This window comes from Aotus nancymaae, unplaced genomic scaffold (genome assembly GCF_030222135.1).
Source record: "Aotus nancymaae isolate 86718 unplaced genomic scaffold, 86718_ANA_hifiasm-v0.15.2.pri h1tg000057l, whole genome shotgun sequence".
In the NCBI taxonomy this organism is placed as follows: domain Eukaryota; kingdom Metazoa; phylum Chordata; class Mammalia; order Primates; family Aotidae; genus Aotus; species Aotus nancymaae.
Window position 1 is genome coordinate 26922671 of NW_026988471.1, and position 24227 is coordinate 26946897.

At 36.3% G+C, this 24227-nt stretch overlaps 1 protein-coding gene and 1 pseudogene across 4 annotated transcripts in view; both read left to right on the top strand.

Annotated features, from left to right (window-relative positions):
• BABAM2 (BRISC and BRCA1 A complex member 2) overlaps nt 1-24227 on the top strand; it is a 457075-nt gene that overhangs the window by 47763 nt on the left and 385085 nt on the right. The gene's annotated exons all lie outside the window — the stretch shown is intronic.
• LOC105733128 (small ubiquitin-related modifier 1-like) lies at nt 13341-14263 on the top strand (annotated as a pseudogene).

The window sequence follows — 24227 nt, forward strand, 5'->3', positions numbered from 1 at the left end:
AGGCATCTTTCTAGTAGTATGGGTTTATGTTAGGAAGCATTTATTGATACCCTATATCCTCTCATTGCTATAAGATCTTCATGGGAAACCTTTAATAACATTTGTGATTAGGGTATTAGGACTGTCACTCAACATATAGCATAATTGTATTTTAGCAAACAATTGTTGGTATCATTGTTATACATTAGGGACTTAATTTAGCCCACAGTTTGCTCTATAATAAATAAATAATAAGTGAACATTGTATATGGGCGATTCTTACACTAGAGCGAGTCAAGATTCTATTGTAAAGCAGCTCACAGCCAAATAAAAGGAAAAGGTAATTGACCATGGAAACTATATTTATAAAAGTTCATAGAGTTAGAAAGATGAGGTTTTGTTTTCTAAAAAAACACATGTATGTATGTATAAATGTATATATCTTACACACACACACGTGTATATATATGTACCCACATACACACATATATATATGTTTTGTTTTTTGTTTTTTGAGACAGATTCTTGCAATGTTTCCCAGGCTGGACTTCTTGGGCTCAAGTGTTCTTCCTGTATCAGCCTGCTAAGTAGCTGATACTGCAATATCCATAGGGGATTGATTCCAAGACCTCCTGTGCAGGTCCCTGATATAAAATGGCATAGTATTCATGTATAACCTATGCCCATCTTCCTGTGTACAAGCATACCTCATTTTATTGTGCTTCAACAAGGCTATTGTGGGTTTTTTTCTTTTTTCAAATTATTGCAGGTTTGTGGCAATCCAGTGTTGATCAGGTTTATCAGGACCATTTCTCCAAAGCATGTGCTCATTTCATGCCTTTGTGTCACATTTTGGTAATTTTTGTAACATTTCAAAGTTTTTAATTATTATTTTTTTAAACTTAAAAATTTTTGCTTTTTGAATCATGAAGTGTTTCCACATACTTTTTCATTATTATTCTGTTGTAGTGATCTGTGATTAGTAATCTTGAATGTTACTATTGTCATTATTTTGAGATGACATGAACCATACATACCCATCTAAGACAGTGAATTTAATCAATAAATGTGTATGTTCTGATTGCTGTACTGACCGACCTGTTTCCTTTCTCTCTCTCCTTGGGCCTCCTTATTCCATGAGACACAGCAGTATTGAAATTAGGCCAGTTAGTAACCTTGCAATGTCCTCTAAGGGTTCAAGTGAAGAGTCCCACACCTCCCACCTTAAATCAAAAGCTAGAAATGATGTTTAGTAAGGAAGGCATGTTGAAAGCTGAGACAGGCTGAAAGTTAGGCCTCTTGGCCGAACAGTTAACTATGTTGTGAATGCAAAGAAAAATTTCTTGAAGGAAATTAAAGGTACTACTCTAGTAAACACATGGATTGTAAGAAAGTGAAATAATTATTGCTGATATGGAGAAAGCTTTAGTGGTTTGAATGAAACATCAAACCAGCCACAGCATTTCCTTAAGCCAAAGCCTAATCAAGAACAAGTCCTAACTCTCTTCAATTCTAAGAAGATTGAGAGAGGTGAGGAAGCCACAGAAGAAAATTTGAAGCTAGCAGAGTTTGGCTTATGAGATTTAAGAAAAAAGGCCATTTCCATCACATAGAAGTGCAAGTTAAGCAGCAAGTGCTCAAACAGAAGATGTAGCAAGTAATCCAGATCTAGCTAAGATCATTGATGAAGGTAGCTACACTTAGCAAAGGATTTTCAGTGTAGATGAAACAGCCTTATGTTGGAAGAAGATGCATCTAGGACTGTCATAGTTAGAGAGAAGTCAATGCCTGGCCTCAAAGGACAGGCTGACTCTCTTGTTAGGGACAAAGGCAGCTAATGACTAATTTGAAGCCAGAGTCATTTACCATTCTGAAAATCCTAAGGCCCATAAGAATTATGCTAAATCCAACTCTGCCTGTGTTCTACAGTGGAATAACAATCATCTGTTTATAGCATGGCTTACTGAAAGCCACTGTTGAGAAATACTGCTCAGAAAAAAATGATTCTTTTCAAAATATTATTGCTCATTGACAATGCAGCTCACCACTTGAGATGTGTTGGAAATAGCAAGAGAACTAGAATTAGAAGTGGATCCTGAGAATGTGACTGAATCGCTATAGTACTATGATAAAACTTGTACAGATGAAGGGTTGCTTCTTACAGAGGAGCAAAGAAAGTGGTTTCTTGAGATAGAATCTACTTCTGGTTAAGATGCTGTGAACATTGTTGAAATGACAACAAAGGCTTTAGAATATTTCATAAACTTTGTTGATAAAGCTTCGGCAGGGTTTGAGAAGATTGACTCTAATTTGGAAAGAAATTCTTCTGTGAGTACAGTTCCATCAGACAATATCTCATGCTACAGAGAAATTTTTTCTGAAGGGAAAAGTAGATTAATGTGGCAGACTCATTTGTTGTTTTATTTTAAGAAATTGCCATAGCCATGCCACCCTTCAGCAACTACCGGCCTAATCAGTCAGCAGCCATCAACATCGAGGCAGGACCCTGCACTTGGAAACAGATTGTGACTTATGGAAGGCTGAAACATTGTTAGCATTTTTTCACAATACAGTATTTGTTTTTGTTTTTTTTTTGTTTTGTTTTGAGACAGGGTCTCTCTCTGTCTCCCAGGCTGGAGTGCAATGGCATGATCTCGGCTCACTGCAACCTCTGCCTCCCAGGTTCAAGCAATTCTCCTGCCTCAGCCTCCCAAGTAGCTGGGATTACAGGCACATGCCACCATGGCCCAGCTAATTTTGTATTTTTCTTAGAGACGGGGTTTCACCATATTGGCTAGGCTGGTCTTGAACTCTTGACCTCAGGTGATCCACCCACCTTGGCCTCCTAAAGTGCTGGAATTACAGGCATGAGCCACCATGCCCGACCACAATACAGTATTTTAAAATCAGGTATTATCATTGTATTTTAGATATAATGGTATTACACACTTTATAGTGTAGTAAACATAACTCTTATACGCACTGGGAAACCAAAAACTTTATATGACTTTGCTTTATTGTGATACTCGCTTTATCGCATTAGTCTGGAACCAAACCCAAAATATCTTTGCCTTATGCTTGTTCTTTAAATCATCTTTAGATTACTTATAATGCCTAATACAATGTAAATACTATGTCGATAGCTGTTTTATGGTATTGTTTAGAGAATAATGATAAAAGTCTGTAAATGTTCAATACAGATACAGGTTTCTTTTTTTTTTTTTGTTTTTAGAGACAGGGTTTCACCGTGTTAGCCAGGCTGGTCTCAAACTTTTGACCTTAAGTGATCTGCCTTCCTTGGCCTCCCAAAGTGCTGGGATTACAGCTGTGAGCCACCACACCCAGCCTGGTTTTTGAATACTTTTGATCAACTGGTTTGTTGAATGTGTGGATGCAGAACCCATGGATAGAGAGCTGACTGTAGCCATTGTGTAACTGGAGAGAGATGGTATCTCATTGTAGTTTTTATTTGCATTTTCCTGATAATTAGTGATGTTGAACATTTTTTCATATACCAGTTGGCCATTTGTATGTCTTTTGAAAAATATCTATTTAGGTCTTTTGCGCATTTTTAATTGGATTATTTTCTTTTTCCTATTCAGTGGCTTGAATTCCTTATATATTCTGCATATTAACCTCTTGTTAGATGTATAATTTGCAGATATTTTCTCCCATTCTGTAGGTTGTCTCTTCAGTCTGTAGATTGCTTCCTTTGATGTATAGAAGCTTTTTAGTTTGATGTAATCTGTATATTTTTGCTTTTGTTTTCTGTATTTTTGAGAGCTTATCCAAAAAATTCTTACCCAGACTAATGTCATGAAGCATTTCTCCTGTGTTTTCTTTTAGTAGTTTCATAGTTTCTGGTCTTACATTTAACTCTTTAATCCTTTTTGAGTTGATTTTTGTATATGGTGAGAGGTAAGGTCTAGTGTTACTCCTCTCATGAGGATATGTAGTTTTCCCAACACCATTTATTGAAGAGACTGTTCTTTCTTTAATGTGTGTTCTTGGCAACTTTATCAAAATCAGTTGGCTGTAGAAGTGTGGATTTATTTCTGGACTTTCCATTAATTTTAATAACCTTAAATCTGTTGTATACAAGATCAGTTAAGGTCATAGTGTTTAATTACCACAATATTTGTGATAGAATTCAGCCTCTTAAAACTAACATAATATTCATCTTTAGATGAACAAACACAATATTCAGCAACACACGTTTTAACAAATGCAGTTTTCTAATACAAACACAGTTAATTGAAAGGTTATATACTTTTACAAACTCTTGGAAGATAGCTGTCACAGCAAACAGAAACACTCTTTGCCTTTTTAAAGAAACAGACCTCTAAGGAAACATAATTATATGGTAAGAGGAAAATGAGTAAATATAGATTAAATTATATTCTATGGTAAATAGTAGATAAATATACTCTAACCTTCTCCTTTTTCTTTCCAAGTAATGGGTAATGGCTAACTCAGTGCTTTGCAGTCTTAAAAGTTTTATATAAACAATTTCTTTATCTAAAATTTCTCATTAAATTCCATTGAAAACTTGCGGTGTGTTGTTTAAACTATAGTTCTAACCAATGCTGAATCAAAGTATTCAGTAATTTACTAGAACTTACAGTAATTTTATTTCATAACTTTAAGCTTAATAAAGTTAAAGATGGAGACTGTTGTGTTTATTAAATTAAATCTTCAGTCCCTAGCACACTAAAGATATTCAATTAAGTATTTGTTCAAGAAGTAGAATGAATGCATGGATGCATGAATTAATGAATTTTTGGTGTTCAGATTTTTGTTGATTGAACTACGTATTGTAAAGAATGTGACATTCTGTTACTTGTATCAGTCTTTTGCCAACAGAAATTTAATCTTTAGAAGTTATTTATTATACAAGGAATTTGTAATTGGAACATTGCTCTTAACAATTCAGAAAACAGGAAGAATGTACAGTACTTTGCAGATTTGGAGTCTGAATCAATTTTATCTTTACAGATTTTACTCTGCCCTCTGAAATCAGATTAATGAAAATAGCATGTAACTATGATTGATTTGAATGAAATACCTGCTAAGGTCTAGGATGGTGTAACTGAAGTGGTTGAAAATTTTCCAGCTATAGCAGCTATTCACATAGGAAGAGCCATGAGCTTCATATAAACACCTATTTGTAAAAATAGCCATCCTAGTTATGCTCTGTAACACTTAACTCTAGAAGAAGTTATAGCATTTGTATTTTTGTGTACCCTATTTAAATAGGGCAAAGAGTGAAGCTGTTGACTCATCTTTTATTTCCAATCTCTAGTTGAGTGCCTGGCATTTCCAGAGGTTTAATAAATGTTTGTGGAAAGAATGAACCATGTTCATTCTTTGGATCTGACAATGATGAGGTTTGATAGGAAGTGACAGAACTTAATTCTGCCAGTTCTTTGAATAATGTTGCTTATGCAACTTTGAAGAGAGATTATTGAAATATTGTAAGTTATATTGAGCAAGTCTGTGGCTAGTAAGTCAAGCAGCTTGCTAACACTGGTAGTTTGCTAACATTAGCTTTATTTTCGAAATTATCTGTTGTTTAAACAATTTATTTTAATCAGGGACTGTTTGATTATAAGAAACCCATTGGAACTACCATAAATTGAAGAATTTATTTGTCTTTGTAAGGAATCAAGTAAAGCTTGTGATGCCAAAGGGCAGAAAGGACAGCCAGGTTTCTCAGGGACTAGAACCAGGGAGGCTTGTAGACATAGTAGCCAGTCAGCATCTGTGTCCATGTTTGTGTCTTTCTCCTGCAGTATATTCTGTTGTCACTGTATTCTAACAGCTCCCCCCACCCCCGCCAACCCCCGACTTCTGTTTCTCTCCACATTGGGTAGAAGTGACTTCCTGATCCCCTACATGGGAACTCAATTCAAGGCTACCAGAGAGGTTGTCATCAAGTTTAAATTCCTGGGAGATAGGATCTGATTGGCAGCTTGGGCCAAGTGACCACTTGTGATCAAGTTATATGGCCAGGATTTCTGCGTCATGTATTATCAACCTGATTTCTTGAGGTCAGTTTTAACACAAGATAAGATAAGCATAGGTTGGCAGATACCCAGAAAGGTGTTCATTGCCCTGTTTCAGGAATTCTTTCTAAAGAATTTCCAAATGAAAATGTAGACATTTTCCTTTTGTCTTTAACATTAGAGCCATACAGTTGTTTATCATCTGAGAGGAATGATGGATATTTCAAAGCCATTTGTGACAGAGTGAAGAAATACCCAAAGGTTTTGAAGTTGATATACTTTTTCTTTCAGAGGAAAAAGCCTAAAAAAATAGATTATGATATGGATAATATATTATCTTCCATGTCCTCAGAGGAGCAGTGTAAAATTGTTCATTTTTAAGGATTCAACACTATATCACTAAATTTAAATATGCATTTTTTTTGAGAATGATTAAAACAAAATGAGAACAGTTTCAAAACTGTTATTTAAATGGAATGTACCATTTAATTAAATAATGGCCAAACAGATGCATAGATTTTTACAAACACATTGCACATCCTGTTCTGGAACTTCTACTTTAGTGAATCTAGTTGAAATTCAACTTCATTTTTTATCTATATCTCCTTGTGTGGTTTGGTTCCTGCTTGTGTATGTGTGTGTGTGTGTGTGTGCTTATGTGTGTTTTAACACAATGTTTTTCCATCTCAGATCTATTACCTATTAATTTGTTCTAGCTAATTAGCTTAGGAAACTGAGAAAGCCCTTTTTTTCCTGCTCATTACTTATGTAGCACAATGTAGTGACAGGGGCTTGGCATGGATGGCTGTCAAATAGCAACTGATAACTAATCTTATGGTGCCCGAAGGACCCGGTGGTGTTGCAAAGTTTGTTGTTGCATCAGCTGAAATAGATATTGAGACTTTATTGATTTATCTCATTTATAAGAATTTTGTGCTTTCTTTGCTTTGTTATCATACTGTGCTTTTGAGACAAAGTCTCTCCCTATCACCCAGGCTGGAGTGCAGTGGATGATCATGGCTCATGGCAACCTCTGCCTCCCTGACTCAAGCAATCCTTCCACCTCAGCCTCCCAAATATCTGGTACTACAGGTGCATACTACCACACCAGCTAATTTTTGTAGATATGGATTTATGCCATGTTACCCAGGCTGGTCTGAACTCCTGGGCTCAAGCAGTCCACCTGCCTTAGCCTCCTGAAGTACTGGGATTACAGGTATGAGCCATTGCATCTGGCCTAGGTTTCTTAATGTAATAGGCTAGTCTTTAATTGTTTCACAGCCTGCCTACCAACCCCATCTAAGTGAAATGTTGTTGGCAGGGCACCTGAGAACTCTTTTACTTATTCTTTCTTAAAATATTTATTTATTTATTTATTCAGACAGGGTCTTGCTTTGTGGCCCAGGCTAGAGTGCAGTGGCATGATCACGGCTCACTGCAGCTTTGACCTTACTGATTCAAGTGATCCTCCAGCCTCAGACTCCCAAGTAGCTGGGACTATAGGTGTGCATCACCATTTTTTTTGTAGAGACGGGGTTTCACTTCATTGCCCAGGTGATCTTGAACTCCTGGGCTCAAGCCATCCTTCCACTGTGGCCTCCCAAGGTGTTGGGATTGCAGGCATGAGCCAGTGAACCTTGCCCATACCATACATTTTGAACCTCAGCCACTGGGTCCAAAATCTGGCTGTTGTGACTATAGGTGTTGGCATTTTTGTTGGGATGACAATGTTATTTAAAGTTTTTTGTACTATTTAAAATAATCTGTTTGGAAAATGTTAACCAAGTAATCTTTCTGCTTCTACTTCCCCTTCAGTATTTTAGTGGACTGACTCTCTCAGCCTGGCATTCAAGGCCAGTCACAGTCTGACATTCCAGCCTTCCAGCTGGAGCTCAGCTAACAACAAGCCAAGTCAAAAAGCTGCTCCCTATGACTGATTTGCCCATTATACTTCCCAATCACCCTGCCTTCCTTTCCTGCTTCTGCTTTTGCCATACTGTTTTGGCTTTAGCAGGACAAACCAAGGAAATAATAAAATAGCCTGTCTTGTGGTGTGTTTGGTTTTTCATTTGCGCTCACAAACCTGCCACTCTAATGGAAATGCTCTCTATTTAGGAGGCTCCCTAGACCAGTTCTCTTCTAGTCTGCAAGATTGCTTGCAAGGAATCTTTTCTTGCAAGGAACTTTTGCAAGTCATTTTTACTATGACTTGCAACAGTTGAGCTAAGTAAAAAGTTGGACGCTCTCTAGGGTCTTGGTATTTTGCATCATGCTGAGAGGCATAATTTTACTTTTATTTTTGTCTTTTAAAAATATTCATTTACTTAAAGATTATTATTATCTAGTGTTTAAGGTATTTTTAGAGGCTAATTATGGAGGCAGGTCACTTTTGATTTACTGAATGTTCTACAAAATGCTCATTGAATGGCAAGTAAAGAGTGCTAATTTTCTGGATTAGACATTCTCTCTCCTTAGATATTCAGGATTCCTTTGTTTTGGAGTTTTAGAATATTTTATTTTCTTGGAATTCGTGGGATAGAATAAATATATTAGGAATAGCAACTAATAAAATTGATTAAATTTGTGAAGGCAGTTTAATTATAGCTAACTATATAGTATATATAATCTGTGTTTGGTACTGATTATAGTTTATTAAAAATGGCTGATATAATTACTAAATTAACTTATTGGGCATTTATTTTATGGTTAAGCTTATTTATCTACATTATTTCTTTTAATCAACACAATAACTCCAAGGTCTAAATTTATATCCCACTCTTTAAAGATCAACTTTATTGAGGTAGTAAATTTACATATAATACAATGTACCCACTTTAAGTGTTCAGTTCTATGTGTTCTGGCAATTGTAAACACTTATAACCACACCATAGTCAAGATAAATAACATTTCCATTCCCAAAAGGTATAGAACATTTCCTTCCCACACAAGTTGGTCCCCTCCACCACCATCCTCTCAACCCTGAGTCAAATTTCTCTAAAACTGAAACAGTTTTGCCAGTTTATAATTTTATATAAATGGAATCATATATAGTTTTTGGTATATGGCTTCTTTCATTCAGCATCATGTTGTTGAGATTCATCCATGTTACTTCAGTACTTTGTTCCTTTTATGTACAATGGAATGTATAGCATTCCATTGTATGGCTATACCACAATTCTTTATTTATTCATCCATTGAAGGACATTTGGAGTTTTTTTTCCCCCAGTTTTTTGCTATTATGAATAAACTTGCCATTACATTTTTGTACATGTCTTTTACTGAGATATGTTTTAATTTTTGTTGGGTAAATTCCTAGGAGTGGCATTACCATGTTGTAAACTGAGTGCGTGCTTAACTTGTAGGTTCTAAGTTGTTTTCCAAAGTAGTTGCACTGTTTTACATTCCTGCTAACAATTTGTAAGGTTCTAGTTCTTTTATATTCTTGCCAAAATTTGGTATTGTTGATCCATTTGTTTTTCTATATTCTTGGTAACTTTGGTATTGATCCATTTTGAGCCACCTTTTTTTATTTTTATTTTTAAAGACAGGGTCTCACTTTATTACCCAGTAAGAAAAAGCCTGTAGTGTAATGTAGTGACACAATCGTAGCAATCATGGCTCACTGCAGCCTTGACCTCCTGGGCTCAAGAAACCCCTCCTGCCTCAGCCTCCCAAGTAGCTGGGACTACAGGCACATACTACCACAGCTGACTAATTTTTTTTTTTTTGAGACAGAGTCTCCCACTGTCACCCAGGCTGTAGTGCAATGGCGCAACCTCGGCTCACTGCAATTTCTGCCTCCTGGGTTCAAGCAATTCTCCTGCCTCAGCCTCCCAAGTAACTGGGACTACAGGTGTGTGCCACCATGCCCAGCTAATTTTTTTTTTTGGTTTGTATTTTTAGTAGAGATGGGGTTTCACCATGTTGGCGATGATGGTCTTGAACTCCTGGCCTCAGGTGATCTTTCTATCTCGGCCTCCCAAGGTGCTGGGATTACAGGCATGAGCTGCTGTGCCTGGCCTAGAACTACTTTTGATCATATATTTGTTGATTGACAATTTAAGTATGTGTCTATTTCTGGACTTTATGTTGTATTCCCTTAATATATCTATCCTTAAGTGATTATAACATAGTCTTGACTACTGTAGCTTTATAGGAAGTCTTTAAATAACGTAGTATAAATCCAGTAACTTCTATTTCAAAGCTGTTTTGGCTATTCTAAGTCCTTTGTATTTCTGTAGAAGTTTTAGAATCAGCTTGTAATTGTTTACAGAAATCCTGCTGGGAATCTATAGATCAGTTTGTGGAGAATTAACGTCTTAACATTGAGTCTTCCAAAATATAAAAATGCTAACATCTCCATTTCTTTAGGTCATTTTTAATTGCTCTGAGCAGTATTTTGTAGTTTTCAGTGAATATATCTTAATTTTGTTAAATTTACTTCTAAATATATCATATTTTCTGATGCTGATTTATAGTAGTGTGTTTTTCTTGAACTTTCCTTTTCTGAATTCATTGAAATATAATTGATTTTGGTATATTTATCCTTGTATGCTGCTCTGTCCCTAAATTTACTTATTAATTCTAATTTTTTTAATAGATTCCTTAGGTATTTTCTTCAAAAACACATTTGCTTGTGAAAAAGACAGTTTTGCATCTTTCTTTCCAGTTAATTTATAGTTCTTATTCTTGCTTTATTGTATTATCTAGTGCAATAGACAATACTTAATAGCCAGTGGTAGGTACAAGTGGTGAAGTCAGACCTTCTTGCCTTTTTCCTAGTCTTAAGAAGGTAGTTAGTCTTTCGTCAAGCATAATTGTCAGTTCTAGGTGCCCTTTTATCAATCTGAGGAAGTTCCCATCTATTTTAGTTTGCTGAAAGTTTTTACTATGAAAAGAATGTTAACATATGTTAAATGTTTTTTCTCTGTCTACTTGGTTTATTTCTTTTATTCTGTTAATATGATTAATAAACTGATTTTCAAATGTTGAACGAGTGTTGCATTCTGTGGATTAATTCCAATTCATCATGATGTATTATCCTTCTGACGTATTACTGGAGTTGATTCACTCATGTCTTTTAAAATAACTTTGCATCTATATTTGATGCTGTATTTCTTTTCTTTACTTGTAGTTGTTTGCTTGGTTTTGGCACCAGAGTAATGCTGGCTTTATAAAATAAATTGGGAAGTATTCAGTCCTCTGTTTTCTGAGTTTGTGAAAGATTGATTTTATTTCTTCCTTAAAGGTTAGAGAGAATTCACCAGTGAAGCCATCTGGACATGGAGAGAGAGAGGAGAGAGAGAGAGAGAGAGGAAAGAGAGAGAGAGAGTGAGAGAGAGAGAGAGAGAGTGAGAGAGAGAGAAAGAATGTGAAGGTTAACTATAAATTCAATTTCTTTAACAGATATAGTGCTAACAGGTTTTTAAATTATTCTTAAATGAGTTTTTACAGCCTTGTCTTTCAAGGAATTTGTTCATTTCATTCAAGTTTTTGAAATTATTGGCATATTGTTATTCATACTATTTCCTTGTTATTCTTTACTACCTGTGTGACCTGTAGTTATGTCCCGTCTTTCATTTTTGACATTGCTACGTTGTGTCTTTTCTCTGCTTTCCTTGATGAATCTGGCTAGAAGATTAACTCTTTTATTGATTTTTTAAAATAACCAGCTTTTTATTTCATAGGTTTTTCTTTATTATTCTCCTGTGTATTTCACTGTTTTATGCTCTTTGTTTTTGCTTGAGAATCTCTACCTTTTAAATGAAGTGTTTAGGTAGTTTAATCCTACTCTGATTACCACTATGGCTGGATCTGGCTGTTCATTTTCATTTCTTTTACTGCCTTCTTTTGGATTAATTAATAGTTTAAGATTTGATTTTGTCTCTACTCTTGGCTTCTGAGCTATACATCATTGTTTTTTTTCCCCCATGGCTGTTCTGGTGTTCAGAATACATATCTTTAACTTTTCACAGTCTATCATTAAAAATACTGTAATACTTCATTTATCATGTAAGAACCTAAGCATATTATATACTACTTTTTCTCCTGACCCAACTCCTCTAGTCATCCTTTCTGCTATTATTATATATTTCATTTCTTTATGTGTGATAAATTGTCCTTAGCAAAATGTTGAAACCTTTTGCCTTTTTTTTTTACTGATTCTTTTCTTACCATTGAGTTTTGAGAATTCTTCATACATTTACGTTACAAGCTTTTTTTAAATCAGATGTATGATTTGCAAATATTTTCTCCCTGATTGTGGCTTGTCTTTTTGTCTTAAATGAAACTGCGTAATTCCATGTTACAAAGATTTTTGTACTATGTTTTCTTTTAAATGTTTTATAGCTTTAGGTTTGTGATCCATTTTGAATTTATTTTTGTATATGATATGAGTTTTAAAAAAGTTTGACATCTACTTGCTCTAGTGTCATTTTTTGAAAAGAATGCCCTTTCCCTTTTAAATTGTCCTTGCACTTTTGTCAAAAATTAATTGCCCACATATGTGTGGGTATTTTTCTCAACTTTCTAGTCTGTTCTGTAGGTCTATATATCTAACTTTATACTGGAACCATAGTTTTGATTACTGCAGTTTGATAATAAGTTTGGAAATCAGGTTGCATATATCTTCCAATTTTATTCCTTTTTTTCCAAAATGGTTTGGAAATGTTAGATTTTTTTCATTTCTCTATACAATTTGGAATCATCTTGTCAATTTTTTAGTTTTCCATGTTATTAGTATTCCCCGTACAGGTTTTGTACTTCTTTTTGTTTGTTAAGTATTTAATATATTTTGATGCTATTGTAAATTATATATATTTTTAATTCTCAATTTCTGATTGTTTATTGCTGGTAGATAGAGATACAGTTGATTTTTTTTTTTTTTGGTCTATTGATGGTAGATCCTGCAACACTGGTGAACTCAGGTATGAATTACAGAAGCTTGTCTATAGACTCCATAAGATTTCCTATATAGAAAATTATGCCATCTGTGAATGACAGTTTTAGTCCTTCCGTCCAATCTGAATGCCTTTTCTTTCTTTCCTGCCTTAATGCATTAACTAAAATCTCCAGTATTTTGTTGACTAGAAAAGTGTTAAGGCTGGGTGTGGTGGCTCACACCTGTAATCCTGGCATTTTGGGAGGCAGAGGAAGGTGGATCACCTGAGGTCAGGAGTTTGAGACCATCCTGTATTTTGTAAAAATACAAAAATTAGCCAGGCATAGTGGCACACGCCTGTAATCTCAGCTACTTGGGAGGCTGAGAGAGGAGAATCGCTTGAGCCCAGGAGGCAGAGGTTGCAGTGAGCTGAGATTGTGCCACTGCACTCCAGCCTGGGTGATAGAATGAGATTCTGTCTCAAAAAAAGAAAAAAAAAAGTGTTAAGAGTAGATATTCTTGCCTTGTACTAGATTTTATGGGAAAATAATTCTGTCTTTCACCATTAAGTATTAATATAATGTTGGCTATATATTTTTCAGAGATACCCTTTATCAGACTGAGGAAGTCACCTATATACCTAGTTAGTTGGGATTTTTTTGTTTTGTTTAGTTTTTAAAATCAAGACTGGCTAGCCAGTGTGTGCTGTGGGGGAGGGAGACAGATGGAGCTTGGGTCTGCCTACCCCAGGCTGCTGCTTTGCAAAGACCTTCAGGGGAAGCCACTGTCACCATGTCTGACCAGCAGCCAGAACCTTCAGTTTAGGACTTGGGGGATAAGAAGGAAGGTGAGTACATTGAACTCGAAGTCACTGGACATGATAGGAGTGAGATTCACTTGAGTGAAAATGACAACACATCTTAAGAGACTCAAAGAATCATATTGTTGACTGGGCACGGTGGCTCATGCCTGAAATCCCAGCCCTTTGGGAGGCCGAGGCTGGAGGATCACCTGAGTTCAGGAGTTCGAGACCAGATTGGCCAGCATGGTAAAACCCTGTTTCTACTAAAAATACAAACAATTAGCCAGGCGTGGTGGTGGGTGCCTGTGATCTTAGCTACTCGGGATGCTGAAGCAGGAGAATTCTTGAACCTGGGAGGTGGAGGTTGCAGTGAGCCGCAATCACACCACTGCACTCCAGCCTGGGCAACAGAGTGAGACTCCATCTAGAAAAAAAAAAAGAATCATATTGTCAAAGACAGGGCATCCAACAAATTAACTGAGGTTTCTCTTTGAAGGTCAGATAATTGCTGATAATACTCTAAAAGAACTGGGGATGGAGGAAGAAGATGTTATTTAAATTTGTCAGGAACAAACTGGGGTTCATTCAACAGTTTAGCTATTCTTTTAATTTGTTTTTCTATTCCTTCCATCCTTTTTTATTTTTAAAAATAGTTCTTTTCTAGTGTGGTGTTGAAAGGGGAATTGAAAACTGGCACCTATGTCTTTAAAACATCTGGTAATTTGAATTCTAGTGCTCATTATTCGTTATTGTCTGTTTTCATTGTGTTGATTTTTGGTGATCAAGCCTCAGTCCCCTTCATATTGCCCTCTCCTTTTAAAAAAGTATATATGTGCACAGAGAGGCCACCTTTTTCAGGACTGTACATTTTCTGGCTTGTGGAGATAAATAAGATTAACCAATGCAAGTGTTCATAATGAATTTCCAGTTGGCCCAGAAGTTCTAGATTCACTCTTAGACTTCTAGCGGGAGATGGATGTTTTTCAGATAAATCAACTCTGGAAAAATGACCTTTACTTACCTTGAAGCTACTTTTAAAATTTTGAGGGTTGGGAACAAAAAATATCAGGTTGAAGTCAAGATGACAGATAACGTGAGAGCAGTAACTAACTCTAAAGATGGCTTCAGTGAAGAAAAGGCATTTTAAGACTTTAAAATATCTTATCAGAAGAGCCCATAAAAGTTCTCATTTTCATCAGCAATTAATAAAATTATTCATGCAGAAATGAATACAACAGAAAAAATTCAACAATTGATGTTGGATTTTGGCAAATACTTGTCTTCATCTATTGAGATGATCATGTGGTTTTTCTTTTTTAATGTTGCTAACATGGTGGATTTCACTGACTGATTTTTTAAAATATTCAGTCTACTTTGTGTTCCTGGGATAAACTGATTTTTTTTTTTTAATTGCATTTTAGGTGTTGGGGTACAGGTGAAGAACATGCAAGATTGTTGCATAGGTACACACGTGGCAGTGTGATTTGCTGCCTTCCTTCCCATCACCTATATCTGGCATCTCTCCCCATGCTCTCTCTCCCCAATTCCCCACCCCCTGCTGTCCCTCCCCTATTTCCCCCCTACAGACCCCAGTGTGTGATGCTTCCCTCCCTGAGTCCATGTGTTCTCATTGTTCAACACCCACCTATGAGTGAGAACATGCGGTGTTTGATTTTCTGTTCTTGTGTCAGTTTGCTGAGGATAATGGTTTCCAGGTTCATCCATGTCCCTACAAAGGACATGAACTCATAGTTTTTGATGGCTGCATAGTATTCCATGGTGTATATGTGCCACATTTTCCCTGTCCAGTCTATCGTCGATGGGCATTTGGGTTGGTTCCAGGTCTTTGCTATTGTAAACTGTGCTGCAATGAACATTCGTGTGCATGTGTCCTTATAGTAGAACGATTTATAATCCTTTGGATGTATATCCAGTAATGGGATTGCTGGGTCAAATGGAATTTCTATTTCTAGGTCCTTGAGGAATGGCCACACTGTCTTCCACAATGGTTGAACTAATTTACACTCCCACCAACAGTGTAAAAGTGTTCCTATTTCTCCACATCCTCTCCAGCATCTGTCTCCAGATTTTTTAATGATTGCCATTCTAACTGGCGTGAGATGGTATCTCAGTGTAGTTTTGATTTGCATTTCTCTAATGACCAGTGATGATGAACATTTTTTCATATATTTGTTGGCCTCATGTATGTCTTCTTTTGTAAAGCGTCTGTTCATGTCCTTTGCCCACTTTTAAATGGGCTTGTTTGTTTCTTTCTTGTAAATCTGTTTTAATTCTTTGTAGATTCTGGATATCAGCCCTTTGTCAGATGGGTAGATTGCAAAAATTTTTTCCCATTCTGTTGGTTGCCAATTCATTCTAATGACTGCTTCTTTTGCTGGGCAGAAGCTGTGGAGTTTGATTAGGTCCCATTTGTCTATTTTGGCTTTTGTTGCCAATGCTTTTGGTGTTTTGGTCATGAGGTCCTTGCCTACACCTATGTCCTGAATGGTTTTGCCTAGATTTTCTTCTAGGGTTTTTATGGTGTTAGGTCTTATGTTTAAGTCTTTAATCCATCTGGAGTTAATTTTAATGTAAAATGTCAGGAAGGGGTCCCGTTTCTGCTTTCTGCACATGGCTATCCAGTTTTCCCAACACCATTTATTAAACAGGGACTCCTTTCCCCATTGCTTGTTTTTGTCAGGTTTGTCAAAGATCAGATGGTTGTACATGTGTGGTGTTGCCTCCAAAGCCTCTGTTCTGTTCCATTGGTCTGTATCTCTGTTTTGGTATGAGTACCATGCTGTTTTGATTACTGTAGCCTTGTAGTATAGTTTGAATTCCAGTAGTGTGATGCCTCCTGCTTTGTTCTTTTTGCTTAGAATTGACTTGGCTATGCGGGCTCTCTTTTTGTTCCATATGAAGTTTAAGGTGGTTTTTTCCAGTTCTGTGAAGAAGGTCATTGGTAGCTTGATGGGGATAGTGTTGAATCTGTAAATTACATTGGGCGTTATGGCCATTTTCACGATATTGATTCTTCCTAACCATGAACATGGAATGTTCTCCATCTGTTTGTGTCCTCTCTTATTTCGTTGAGCAGTTGTTTGTGGTTCTCCTTGAAGAGGTCCTTTACATCCTTTGTTAGTTGTATTCCCAGGTATTTTATTTTCTTTGTAGCAATTGTAAATGGCAGTTTGTTCTTGATTTGGCTCTCTTTAGGTCTGTTATTGGTGTATAGGAATGCTTGTGATTTTTACACATTTATTTTGTATCATGAGACTTTACTGAAGTTGCTTATCAGTTTCAGGAGATTTTGGGCTGAGACGATGGAGTCTTCTAGATATACAATCATGTCGTCTGCAAATAGAGACAATTTGACTTCCTCCTTTCCTATTTGAATACCCTTTATTTCTTTTTCTTGCCTGATTGCTCTGGCTAGAACTTCCAATACTGTATTGAATAGGAGTGGTGAGAGAGGGCATCCTTGTCTAGTGCCAGATTTCAAAGGGAATGCTTCCAGTTTTTGCCCATTCAGTATGATATTGGCTGTTGGTTTGTCATAAATAGCTTTTATTATTTTGAGATACGTTCCATCAATACCTAGTTTATTGAGGGTTTTTTTTTTTTTTTTTTGAGACGGAGTTTTGCTCTTGTTACCCAGGCTGGAGTGCAATGACGCGATCTCCACTCACCGCAACCTCCACCTCCTAGGTTCAAGCAATTCTCCTGCCTCAGCCTCTCGAGTAGCTGGGACTACAGGCGCGTGCCACCATGCCCAGCTAATTTTTGTATTTTTAGTAGAGACGGGATTTCACCTTGTTGACCAGGATGGTCTCGATGTCTTGACCTTGTGATCCACCCACCTCAGCCTCCCAAAGTGCTGGGATTATAGGCTTGAGCCACTGCGCCTGGCCTATTGAGGGTTTTTAGCATAAAGGGCTGTTGAATTTTGTCAAAGGCCTTCTCTGCATCAATCGAGATAATCATGTGGTTTTTGTCTTTGGTTCCGTTTATGTGGTGAATTACATTTATAGACTTGCGTATGTTGAACCAGCCTTGCATCCCCGGGATGAAGCCTACTTGATCATGGTGGATAAGCTTTTTGATGTGCTGTTGCAGTTGGTTTGCCAGTATTTTATTGAAGATTTTTGCATCTATGTTCATCACGGATACTGGCCTGAAGTTTTCTTTTCTTGTTGAGTCTCTGCCGGGTTTTGGTATCAGGATGATGCTGGTGTCATAAAATGATTTGGGAAGGATTCCCTCTTTTTGTATTGTTTGGAATAGTTTCAGGAGGAGTGGTACCAGCTCCTCTTTGTATGTCTGGGTAAAAAGCCCATCTGGACCTGGGCTTTTTTTGGGTGGTAGGCTCTTAATTGCTGCCTCAACTTCAGACCTTGTTATTGGCCTTTTCAGCGTTTCAGCTTCTTCCTGGTTTAGGCTTGGGAGGATGCAAGTGTCCAGGAATTTATCAATTTCTTCCAGGTTTGCTAGTTTATGTGCATAGAGATGTTTGATGTAGTGTCCTTTCTCTATATTGTTGGATTTAATCTGCTAAACATTTTTTTAGAGTTTTGCATTTACATTCATGAATGATATTAGTTTGTACTTTTATTTGAATGATTTTTACCATATTTTTTCATAATAGTAAAGCTGGCTTCAGAATAGAATGAGTTGCTAAGTGAACCCTTTTCTTCATTTTTTCAAAGGTTTGTGAAGAATTCATCTTATTTCTTCCTTAAATGTTTGGTAGAATTTGCCAGTGAAACCATCTGGACTTGGAATTTTCTTTGTGGGAAGGTTTTAAAGTACAAATTAAATGTGCTTAATAGATTTAGATCTATTCCAGTTATCTACTTTATCTTTAATGAATGTTGCTGATTTGTGTCTTTAAAGGAATTTTTCCATTTCGTCTAAGTTCCTAAATTTATTTACATAAAGTTTTTCACAATATTTTCTTATTATTTTCAAAAATATGCGTAAAATTTGTAATGATGTCATCTTCGTGTTTTCTGATCTTGATAATTTCCTACTGCTCCCCAACTGTTTTCTTTACTAGTCTGGGTAGTAGTAAAAAAAAGTAAGTGGTAAACATTTATTAATGTTCTGAAGAACCAGCTTTTGGTTTCATCCATCTTCTCTGTTGTATTTCTGTTTTCTATTTTATTGATTTCCATTCAGAGTTTAAATATTTCTTTCTTCTTTTACTTTCACTTGCTCTTCTTTTTCTAGTTTATTAACATGGTCATTGATTTGATATTTTTCCCCCCAATATTGGTGTTTAATGCTATAAATTTCCAGCTAAGTAGTGTTTCAACTGTATCCTACAAATTTTGCTGTGTTGTGTTGTGTTTTTATTTTTCACTCATCACATGTTCTGAATTTTCCTTAGATTTTTTTGACTTATGAGTTATTTAGAAATATGTCATTTGGTTTACAGAATTTCCTGGATCTTTTATTGAATTTGAACTTAATTTTATTGTGGTCAGAGAACATACTTTGTATGACTTACATCCTTTTAAACATAAACCCATAATTATAGTTAGAGATTTCAGTATCTTCTTCAAAAAACTGAAATAGGGTGAGGGATAAAATACTACAAATAGGGTGTAGTGTATACTGCTCAGGTGATGGGTGCACCAAAATCTCAAAAATCACCACTAAAGAACTTACTCATGTAAACAAACACTACCTGCACCCCAATAACCTATAAAAACATAAAATTTTTTTTTAAAACTAAAATTAAAAAAATATAAAATTAGTAATATAGCACATTTGAACAACTCTATCAACCAACTTGACCTAATTTTATAGAACACTACACCTCCCCAAAAAACAAAATAGAACACACGCTTTTCAGTGTACGTGGAACATGTACTAAAATAGTCTACATCCTGGGCCATAAAACAAATCTCAATAAATTTAAAAGGATGTCATTATTGATTTTCTACATCATTCCATCATTCTTCTGTCAATTATTAGGAGAAGGATATGGAAATCACAGACTATAATTGTGGATTTGTCTACTTGTTCTTGCTGTTCTGTCAGTTTTTGCTTCATTTATTTTGAAGCTCTGTTAAATTTGTAAACATTTAAGAATGTTATGGCCTCTTGCATTGACAGTCTTTGTCCTTGGAAATGTTGTTTGCTTTGAAATTAATTAATTTCACATGGTACATCTTTTCCATTGTTTTATTTTTAACCAAATTGTGTCTCTATATTTAAAGTAGATTTATTTTGGGTAGCATATAATTGGATTTTGTTTTTAAATCTGACAGTCTTTGCCTGTGAATTGGGATGTTTAGACCATTTACATTTAATGGGATTATTGTGTGATGGATTGATGAGGCCACATAGTATCAAGAAATGCTTACATTTCTATTATTTATCTTTGTATTTCAGAGTGATTCCCTTTTTGCAAGTTTATGGCACTGGTAATACTGTCTTCATATCAGAAAAGATAGGACATACACCTTTTCAGAGTTGATAAAGCAGAGATTTAAATATTCTGGTCTGGCCTTAGAATGAAGGGTGTTTAGGAAACTAGGTCCTTAATGGAAACATCCAGAGGGCCCCAATATACTTATGTTTATTTTGAACTACTCTTCTTCTTTATTATTCTGGCCCTTAAGGGCATTGAACTATTCTCATCTCTAGGATATTTGAGACAGAAGTTAGCATAAGACCTTTTGGGACATATTATGCTCCAAATGTTACAGGCACTCAAAACATATGCTCCAAATGTTACAGGCACTCCAGACCAGTTTGGAATGCATGGCAGGGCTTTATGTAGCATTATCTGACCACTGATCTCCTTTGATTTTCACTAGGTCTGCTTTGGGGGAAACAATTGAGATTTCATATTTTCATCCTCTCAAAAGAGGATGAAAATGACTCTTCTATATATTGAAATGAAAAAGCAAGACTTCTCTCTGATATAAACAGCCTAATTCTTTGTAGAATAATTCTTTTAATACTGTTCCCAGGCTGCTGTCAAACCTCCAATTTGTTGAAATCTTTTTTCACATTCCAGAGTTAGGCAAGATAATTAACTTTTGATTCTTTGGCCAGTTTTATATTGGCACATGAAAAAGGAAACCAGTAGTGGCTCTAGCCTTCACACTTCTCTCTCTTTCTTTTTGAAACAAAGTCTTGTTATATCACCCAGGCTGGAGTGCAGTGGTGTAATCAGGGCTCATTGCAGCCTCAAACTCCTGAGTTCAGGCAATCCTCCTGAGTAACTGGGACTATAGGTGTGTGCCACTATGCTTGGCTAATTTTTTCCTTTTTAATTTTTTTTTGAGACAGGATCTTGCTCTGTCGCCCAGGCTGGAGTGCAGTGTTGCAGTCGTTGCTTACTGCAGCCTTGAACTCCTAGGCTCAAGGAGCCTGAGTTCCTTGCCTGGCTAATGTTTTTTACTTTTTGTAGAGACAGGGTCTACCTGTGTTGCCTAGGGTGGTCTTGAACTCTTGGGCTCAAGTGTTCCTCAGCCTTGACTTCCCAAAGTGTTGAGATTATAGGCATGAACCACTGGGCCTGACCTATTTGGTTTTTTGTAGTGACAGTGTCTCTATATGTTTCCCAGGCTGGTTTCAAATTCCTGGACTCAAGTGATCCACCTGCCTTGGCTTCCCAAAGTGCTGGAATTACAGGCATGAACTACCACACTGTGCCCATACTTCTCTTTTGATACCATCCACATTAATATCATTACTAGCAATCTCACCAAAAAAAAAACAACACTTTTTTTTTTCTGCCTTTGGCTAGAGGGATAGCTCGTAAAAGGAAGGGAACAAAATGTTTCAGTAGGATCATGCTTTTAGTGATGGAAAATTAAAACCATTAAAAATAAACAGTGAAAAATATGGCAAAATAAGAAGGTGAATGCTAGAAGATTTAGGAAGTTCTAGAGAGTTCTGCAGATGTGGGATTTCAGATGAAGACCAGATACATCTAATTTGTGAGGGGAATAAAGAGACCGGTAAGAAAGATGGGTGGGAATAGAGCTAGCCTGAGGAGAAAGATAAAGAGATTAAAAAATTTTCTCATCCGGTCTGAGTAAAATTTACATTTCATCCCTTCTTGGCCCTTAGAAATTAGAGCCTTTTCGTATTATTGTCTTTCTATTTGGTAAGCTGTGTTTGATAGTGGTGCACAAACTTGGGCACAGAAGCCTGAGTTTGTGGGGTTGCATTCAGTGTATAGAAAAGTTACAACTAATTTCTAGTTAGTTCTTCCTTTGTACTTATGCCTAAACCTCTCCATCTGGAGAAATGCCAGCTTGCCACTAAATTTAAATAAATAAGAACATGTCTCATCAATAGGGGCGGCAAATTTAGCCCCTCTTTAGAGCACTGAGCAATTTATGACCATATGTTAAATACCATAAAACAGCTTTAAAGATTTGGTCGCTGGCCATTGCCAGATTGCACCGTAGGAGTGCAGCAGCACTGTGAAGGACTGGGAATGCTTCCTCCGGCCCTTGGAGGCCTCAGCAACTCACTGATGTCACAGCCAAAGAGGGCTGTTTTCAAACATTCCCTTTATAAAGGTGAAATACTAAAAGATTCCATTTTGGCATTTGGGAGCAAAGAAGGCAAGACTTCTTTTTGATTCTTAAGGGTCAAAATTAGTATGGAAAGTGTTGTGTGGGAGAATGAGTAACTTGGCAGCAGTGAGTACAGAAGGCAAGTCTAGAAATAGGTAATAGATATCCTACTCATTCTTTTTCTTGGAGCATGAACTGGACTTTTATATGGCATAAGCTAACCAAATACCATGTTTCTCAATCAATTTCTTTTTGCCAACTTTTGTTGAATTAATATTAATGTTAAAAATAATTTTTAAAATTTCATGCCAAAGGGCTGCCAATTGTAAGGCTTTCTTTTCTTCCAGAAGTATGACTCATTATTTGGTGAACTACAAATATTAGTTTTTCTTCTTACCACCATGACAGCCTGTGAATCATTTATGGCATTCAGTGGGCTCATGGCTGAGAGAATGAAGGTGTGTGCCAGCAAACATGTGATTTTTGGTCAAGTAGTGCTCCAGAACCTTCGATGGGCTTTTAACACATGTGAGGAAATCACTGGTTCAGGCAGGGGGCAGTGTTATTAAATAGGAATAGGCACCAAAAAGCTTTGTACAAGATTTTTCTGACTGCTCTCTCAGAAGTATAACTCTTCCCACAAAGGAAGATGATGATATTTGGCTGTCAAAGGTCCAGGATTCCTATCCTTCTTGAATCTGTAGTTGCCAGCCCAAAGGCTGATTTCCTGTCAGTTCCTGTGTGGTTTGCACTACATCCTCTTTGCAACAGATCAGTATTTTAGGTCATCCATCATAACTGCTCTCTTGTAAGTTCGTGGCAATTTGATCTCAGTTTGCAGAAGGCAGCTGGCATACTTTGCTAGGAAGTGCAGCTGGAGAGCTCCTGTCTCACTTTTCCTAAGGCCAGGAAGCGCACTATTGTTGCTCATTGCTGCTTTCTTCCTCTGAAAGAACAAAAAACTTCAAACTTTGGCAAATTCTAAAGTTACTAGGTAGCAATTTGAAATTACTCTGATCGCTTTGTTGGTCTAGGGCAAAAACTTGAGTAATCTTTTATATCATTTGTAAATCTTGTCTGTTTTTTCCATAACACAGATACATGCATTAGTGGAAGTTTGCTCCCCATTGCAAATGAAGTTATACTTGTCTTCAGAGTCACACAGGATTTCTTGGTTTTATTTTGTTTTAGGCTTTGATTGTCAAGGACAGTAACATGGCCTAATTTATTCTCTGTGTTTTATTCCCTTAACAGTGAGATTTTTCTGTTCCTAATATCAGCATCTGCTAAGACTATTCACCTTGGATATGACTTGAATATTTGCACTGGATTTTCAAACTATATCAACACAGAGATAAAGTACTTTTTTTTTAGACAATTTAGTGTTAAAATAAGTATCATTTTAGTTTTCCTGATTTTTCATTCCATAATGGGTGAACCATGTTGTGAGATTTAGAAAAATGAGCTATTTTCCTCCTTTCTTATGGCTCACAGGTCACATTTTGACAACCTGATTTTTTTTTCTATAGAATGGTGATTACCTTTATTCCACTTCACCTAAGAGAGGAACCTGTTTATAAAGAGGATACAGCCTCATGCATGAATTATTTTAAATGGTATTCTTAATAATCTGTGATGGCACAGATCTTTTATACTTCTGAGTCATCATCTTTTCATCTTTGCAAAAATCGTATCTTGTGTGAATTAAACTGCATCATTAATATAGCTCTTGGTTTCTTTTGTGTTCTGGTTCCTAACATGAATGAAGGTAAAGTAAAGATAAGTTGTGCTGCTTTATAAAAAAAATAGTGAACTTTTTGAAGGCCAAATTTATGGATATCAGTCAATAGCATCATAGAAACAGCCCAAATCCTGATAGTGCACTAAGGATGGCATGAAGGAAGAAATTTTTGGATTTGAGACAAGAAAGAATTTGATGTCCAGATTATTTCTATCAAACCAAATTTTTAGTTTCTAAAATAATATGTCATTACATTCTAAGAGCAAGAATCCTC